The sequence below is a fragment of the Solanum pennellii genome, chromosome 5 (genome assembly GCF_001406875.1).
Source record: "Solanum pennellii chromosome 5, SPENNV200".
In the NCBI taxonomy this organism is placed as follows: domain Eukaryota; kingdom Viridiplantae; phylum Streptophyta; class Magnoliopsida; order Solanales; family Solanaceae; genus Solanum; species Solanum pennellii.
In genome coordinates, this window is record NC_028641.1 from 51,368,511 (window position 1) to 51,376,274 (window position 7,764).

The 7,764-nt window shown below is 25.0% G+C and overlaps 1 long non-coding RNA gene across 1 annotated transcript; it reads right to left on the minus strand.

Moving 5' to 3' along the window:
- Positions 1-255: 255 nt before the first annotated feature.
- Positions 256-7,284, minus strand: LOC114077360. The gene is made up of 2 exons (XR_003578670.1): positions 7,161-7,284; positions 256-538 (listed from the first exon to the last, which is right to left on the minus strand). It is a non-coding gene; the product is annotated as an uncharacterized LOC114077360 (long non-coding RNA).
- Positions 7,285-7,764: the final 480 nt, after the last annotated feature.

Consider the following 7,764-nt stretch of genomic DNA (forward strand, 5'->3'; position numbering starts at 1 on the left):
TTGCAAAAGAAGAACATTTAGGTTCGTTCACCAAGTTTGAATGCTCACTTATAAAAAAATTGTCTTGCTGAAAAGATTACGCATAAATCATTTGGGAGGCTAAGAGAGATCAATTCCCACTTCAATTAATTCATTATGATAATTCTGGTCCAATGAATGTAAATGCAAAGTCTAGTGCTTCATACTTCATTATAAATAACTGGTTTAAATTTGTATTTCGTGGTTTTTCACTAACTTTTCTGCTTGTACCTACAGCTGTATTTAAACAAACATTATGGGTTTTAGGGAGTTTCCCATCGTCTCCTTTTATCTCTGGAATTTTACCGTCTTCCGATCGACGTAGCTCCGCATTTTTATAGTCATACTGCTGACTTATATTAGCTTTAGACTTCAGGTTATCTTCATTAGTCTTTAGCTTTTGTATCTCATTGTCCATACTGTCCACTTAAGTACAAAGTGTAGTAATAGCTCTGAGTAGCTCTTCAATTGTATCTTCGTTTTTGTTCTCAGTCTGAGTAGCTTTGTCTTGATAAGTAGTCTGCAACACCATTCTTATTAGTCTTTATACTTCAATTGTATATGTAAAGTTTAATATATTTAATATCAATCTTCTAATTTCTTTCGTTGTTACTGAATCTTGTATTTTTTTGGTTAACCACCATTTTACTTGTGTATTATCTATTCTTACAATAAATTTGTTATATACAATATATGGCTCAAATGCTAATAAACATTTATATACTGAAAATAATTCTTTACTATTTATTTCCCATTTTATTTCCGTATTTGTATATGTGCCTGAATAATATCTACAGTGATATTCTATATTACTATTATTATATTTATATTTTAATACTCCTCCATAACTTTTCTCACTTGCATCAATTTTTACTATATAAATAAATTTTTATCTTCATCCGGAAAATATAATTTCGGTAATGTTTTACATAATAATTTTATCTTTTGTATTTGTGTTTGATCTCTATTATCAAAATGATATTCTACATCTTTCTTTAGTTTTTGTTGTAATGGTTTTAGATATATATTCTCTTACTTGGTTAACTAATCCTAAAAAGGATTGTAATTTCTTTTTTTTATCTAATTGTTCATTAGAGGTTATTATTTTTTGTACTACATACGTTCGCATTTTTATTCCATTTTTATCTATTTGTATTCCTAGGAATTCTATTTGTTTTTTCATTATTTCTGCTTTCTTTTTACTTAAACTTATTCCTGAGTGTTGTATTATACGTATAAATTTTTCAAATAATCTTATGTGTTCATCTTGTGTTTTAGAATATAATAATATATCATCAATATATACTACACAATTTTCTAGTTGTTTAAATAGTTATCCATAAAATGTTGATATCAACCTGGTGCATTTTTATATCCAAATGGTAATACATTCCATTCATAAATCCTTGTGGTACTGTGAATGCTGTAAGTTTTTTTAGATTTTTCTTCTAATTTCAAATGATAAAATCCTGATTTACAATCAAATTTACTAAAGTAATTATATCCTTGTATTTGTCTTATCTTTAATATTTTATTTGGTATTGGATAATTATATGTTTTAGTCTTTGCATTTAAATTTCTATAATCAATTACCATTCTACTTTTTCCTCTTTTTTGTTCACTATATTTATTAACAATAAATGCCGGACTTGTATGTTTACTATTACTTTCTTGTATATATCCATTTTTTAGTAATTTACTTATATGTATTTTAAATTCATTTAAATCATTAAAATTATATTCTAATGGTTTTTGTGTTATTATACTATTTTCATCAATCAGTTCAATTTTAACTTCTGTTTTATGTTTTTCCCGTCCTTGTAAAGGATCTTTGTCATATAATAATTCTAATTTTTCTTGGATTATCTTTACTTTATCTAAGGAAAATATAATTAATTCTATTCTAGGGTCTTCTTCTTTTATATTTTCTATTTTTTGTGTTTTCACTGCCTTTAATCCATTCCGTTGTCTTTCTTCTTTTGTTACCTACTCTTCTTGCTCCTATCTTTTGTTTACATGGTGTTGAGAACCACCAGTGTGTTTTTGTTATTATATGTGGATATAATTTTTCTAAAAATGGCATTCCTAAGAACATATCCTTTGTTGTTAGTTGAAAATTATATATTTCGTTTACAGTTAATATTTTATCCCATATTTGTATTTTTATATTTTTTGCCTTGTACGTGATCATACTTCTTCATTATTAAATCCTGTTACTACTATTGGTGTTTTTAACTTTTTCCATTTTTCTTCTGGTAAACAATTGTATTTACATATATTAGCCTCTGCTCCTGTATCTATCATTGGTGTATAATATCTGTTATAATATCCTTCTATTATTATCTTCGCGAGTATATATATTTTCATATATATTTTTTTATATTAAAGTCCTTTTCATTATGACTTTTTATTTTGATAATTTATCGTTAGTTGTTTATCCTCTATATTATATGGTTTTACTTGTTCTAGCCATTTTATTCCTAATGTTATATTTTCATTTCCTTGATATATTTTAAATTTTATTATCATTGGTATACCTCCAACTATTATTTCTTCTTCTGTTGTCTCTTCAATATTTATCAATACTTTTGGTAACTCTGGACATAAGTGTTCCGTAGTTATTATTTTATCTTCCATTACTAACTCTCTTGTAATATAGCTTTCTTCTTGTCCTGTATTTATTAGTATTAAATATTTTCTTTGTTCCATTATTCCTGTTATATAATAATGGTGTGGTTTTATTTCTTCTTCTATTAATTTTTGTGAAATTATATTTATTCTTTTGGAACTATTTGAAGTACTCATTTTTGATGATGTTTGTGGTATGTCATTATTATTTATTCTTTTTGATGTGCTTAGTCTTTCTTGTACTATCTCTAAATCTTCTATATCAATCTCTTTATAATTATAGTCATTATTATCTATAACCGTAACTATTTTTTCAAAGGGGTTTTCTATTTTTATTTTATTTATTTTATTTTTTTGCTGTTATTTTATGTTTTGTTATTAAAATATATAAATTCTTGCATCTGGCTGTAAATATTTTACTTCGAGGTGCTAGTTCTATTCCTGACATTTTTCAATATAATACTAATGATTTATCTATGTTTCTGTCATTAATTGCTACTGAGTAATTAGCACTTATTATAAATTTAAATTTTTGGTATATTAAATTACCTTTTACTGCACTTATATACTTTTTTCTATAGGTTGTATAATTCTATCATCTGCTAAATATATTTCTATAGGTGTATCTATTCCTTCTCTAAAACGTGCTTTTATTAATATTTCGGTTCCTCCTAAATGCACATATCTAATTGGGTTTTTTGCATTAATTTCTTGTATTTCTTTATTAATTATTCTCTTATTTATTGTTGGTATTTTAGCTTTTCCTTCGGTATACTTACAATCTATGATATATTCTCTTTGGCTTACTACATAATATTCTTTTTTTTGTCTTTTAAACCAATTTTTTATTTTTGGTACTTCTAATATTTTTTCTACACTTAGATCTAATTCTTTTCCTTTTATTTCTTCAAATATACTATTATCAAATATTATTTTTTGTTCTAAAGTTTCTTCATCTTGACATTCTTCTTTATTTATTATTTGTATATCTGCTTCAGTCATTTATATTATAAAGTTCACTATCTGATTCTAATTCTATGTCATTATCTATTTCATTTTCTGATATTTCATATATACTATCTTTGCTTTCTAAATCATAATCGACATATTCTATTTGTGTGTATTTTTCATTTTCCATGATTATTTCTGATATCTGTTTCCTCTTTGGATTTTTAGGTAATTTACAATCTTTAGCTATATGTCCTAATTTTTCACAATTACAGCAAGTACATTCCCTCAATTTCTTTTTGGCCTAAATGGTCTTTTAGTTTTGTAATTTTTTACATAATATTTATTTCTTGGTTTTTTATATTTATATATTGATCTATATTTTTTATAATTTTTATTTCTGTTATACTTCTTTTTATAATATCTATCTGTGCAACCAAATTGAGGGGCTATTTTATTTTTGCAACATGCTAAGTTTTTTACTAATACTTTTTCCATTTTTATGTCTTCTTTATGTTTTTCACATAATTCTGTAAACCATCTTTGTAAGAATTTCATTCTAGCTCCTAAAGTATCTGTTAATTCTGCTTCATTCCAACTTTTTATTATTTTTGAACTAAAAGGTTCTGGTAATTTTGTAAAATATAATTTTCTTATTTCCTTACTTTCCTCCATGTTATATGTTCCTTTATAATAATATTCTCTAAATGCACATGTATATTCATCTATGTAACACATATTACATATTGCCAATTTTGCCATTAAATTTCTATTTATAACTTTTTCTTTATTTTGTTCTTCTACTTCTGTTGTCATACTACTAAATTCATTTCTTATAGCAATTTCATATTTATTTAATATTTCCATAGATGTTGTAGCCGTTTCTCCATTAATTTTTTTATTATTTCTTAAAGTCTTTATACTTTCTTCTGTTAAATTTTGTAACCATAATTTTACTGTTCCTATAAGTGTTCTTTCTATATATCATGGTGTTTCTGTCATTCCTATTTTATCATCTATTAATTGTTTTGATATATATCCCATCCATAATTGAATTGTTTTATTTATATCTGCTACACAGTCTAAATCTAAAAAGTTATGTTGATCCGTTGTTGGTTTAGGTGTCCATTTATTTAATCTTTTATTCCATAAAATTTTTTCTCTGTCATACTTTTCATAATTTGCATTATAGTATGTTGGATTTAAATATTTTGGATTTTTTACTCCTGATGTACTAGGTTTTTCATTCATGTCTATATCTCCCGTGTTTATTTCTACATTTTTTGTATTATCTATATTATCTAAAAGTTTTGTATATGTTTCACTTATCTCTCAGTGTTGTTCTTCTAAATCATCGTTGATATCATCAATTCTTACTTCTGGCAGATTAGTTAGATTATCTTGATTACTTTCTTCTAATTTATCTTCTAATTGCAACCTTTTTTTAAATTTGTTTATTTCATTTTCTAAGTTTCTTTTTTGTTCTTTTTCTTTTTGTTTTATTTCATACATTTATTTTAACATTGCTAAATCTTTTTCTAATTCTAAAATTTTTTTATTTGTTACTTCTTCTATTTGTTGTACCTCTTTTTTCGCTTGATGNTAGGTGTCCATTTATTTAATCTTTTATTCCATAAAATTTTTTCTCTGTCATACTTTTCATAATTTGCATTATAGTATGTTGGATTTAAATATTTTGGATTTTTTACTCCTGATGTACTAGGTTTTTCATTCATGTCTATATCTCCCGTGTTTATTTCTACATTTTTTGTATTATCTATATTATCTAAAAGTTCTGTATATGTTTCACTTATCTCTCAGTGTTGTTCTTCTAAATCATCGTTGATATCATCAATTCTTACTTCTGGCAGATTAGTTAGATTATCTTGATTACTTTCTTCTAATTTATCTTCTAATTGCAATCTTTTTTTAAATTTGTTTATTTCATTTTCTAAGTTTCTTTTTTGTTCTTTTTCTTTTTGTTTTATTTCATACATTTCTTTTAACATTGCTAATTCTTTTTCTAATTCTAAAATTTCTTTATTTTTTACTTCTTCTATTTGTTGTACTTCTTTTTTCGCTTGATGTTTTTTTTTTCAATTTCGATTTTTCTATCTAGTTCTTCATTTTCTTTTGCTATCCTCACCATAGCAGTTAAACTATCTTCTAATTTTACCGTTTCTTTTTCTAACATTAAACTTAAATTGTCACCTATTTTCTTATATCTTCTTCCTAGATTAGAAAATATTATCCTTATTTTTAATCCTTCATAGTTTTCAAATATCTTTTCGTCTATTGCATATTCTTCCTTATTCATTTATAAATTATGTTGTAGTTGATATTCTAGATTATTTATTTGTATTTCTAGATATAAAATAGTATTTCTTTGTGTTATTATAGATTTTTCACAAATTCTTGCAAATATATTATTATTTAGTCTATTTTGTCTATATCTTAATTCTTTTCTTTTTTCCATAATTATTTTATTAAGTTCTTGTTTATATTCGTTATTCATCATATTTTTAAATATTTAATATATTTATATTCTAATTTAGAAATAATATCTATCATTTCTTCTAATCCTTTATTGTTCGTTTTTGTAATATTAAGTTCTTTATATTCTGGATATAATTTGTTTTAATTTTCTTTTTATTTTTTTTATATTTCTGTTGATACCATACTTCTTTTCATCTTTCATAGCTCTAATACCATTTTTGGGGGGTGCGGAATTCATCATACGTTCATCATAAATTAAGATATATATATTGTAGAGTAAAATATATTTTATTATAAATTTCTTCTGATAATTGTTTTAATCTAATTATTTCTTCAAGATTGTTTATTATATATTCTATATATGAAATATCTTGGCTTCTTTGATACATATATAAATTTTCTTGTATTAAGTAATTTAATAACCTTATTTTCTCCATGGTTTCTATCCAATATTTTAAATATTCATAGTTCATTTTGATCTGAATCTATTTCTAAATCATATATCTCTATTCTTTCTATATCTAATTTTTGTAAATCTATTTCATACCACTTTTGACTTAATATATCTTCTAAATCATACTCAAATATTTTTTCCCATATAACTCTTTTTATGTCATCAATTTCTATATCTTTAAGTATATATAAAATCAAAGTTTTATAGCTTCTTATTTCATCATAAATTGTAATCATGTTTATTTATTTATGCAGGTTTGTTTTCAATTATTCTTTCCTACCATATCATAATTCAATTAAATTCATATTAGTTTATTATAAACTAGAGTATCGTTATCATGTTTTCCGGTCACTACTAGCATCGTACTTTAGCGGATAATTACTGCTTATCAGCGCCTCAACCTTGTGTACTCCCCTAACGGCATCCCTCGCCTACCGGTTTCCACTGTGGGATGGCATAGTCTAGCAGTTTTCTCCCTGTTTCCCGTTTACTAGCAAACTAGAATTCATGATTCAAATATTTCTAGTATATAATAACTAACATAAATTTAATCAATCATATATATGATATTCAGGAATATATGAAACTAGTTCTGCATATCTATTAAACAATATACCTTTGCCTCTTGATTTTTCATGCTATCTAAAATATCTGATTGGATTTTCGATTTCTCCATATGTTAGCTTAGTTTATATCTTTGAGAGAGTTTTTTGTATTTTGAGAGAGTTTATTAACTTAAACTTTTGGTTGGCATTTCCTGCCTTTCATTTACAATTTGGCAATCTATATATACTAATTTCTAAGCCTGCACATAAGTGCGCCTACTGTATACTTTACTACCACTACTATTTACTTTATGACTTAAAATAAAAACTTTACAAATAGCCGCTATACATTGGCTAATAAAAAGTAAAATCTATCTACAAAGGAATCTTATCTTTGAAAAATCTTATCTTTGCTTTTACATTTCAACAATTCTTATCTCTTTGTCGGCCATCTTCTTTCTTTATATCTTTTTCTTCTTTTGTCTTGTCACGACCCAAAACCGGGGCCGCGACTGGCACCCACAATTTCCCTCCTATGTGAGCGAACCAACTAATCTAACCCTTATCATTTTAACATATATCAACAGAAAATAATGCGGAAGACTTAAACTCATTAAATAAAACAAATCAACATCTATTAATTCCCCAAAATCTGGAAGTCATCATCACAAGAAC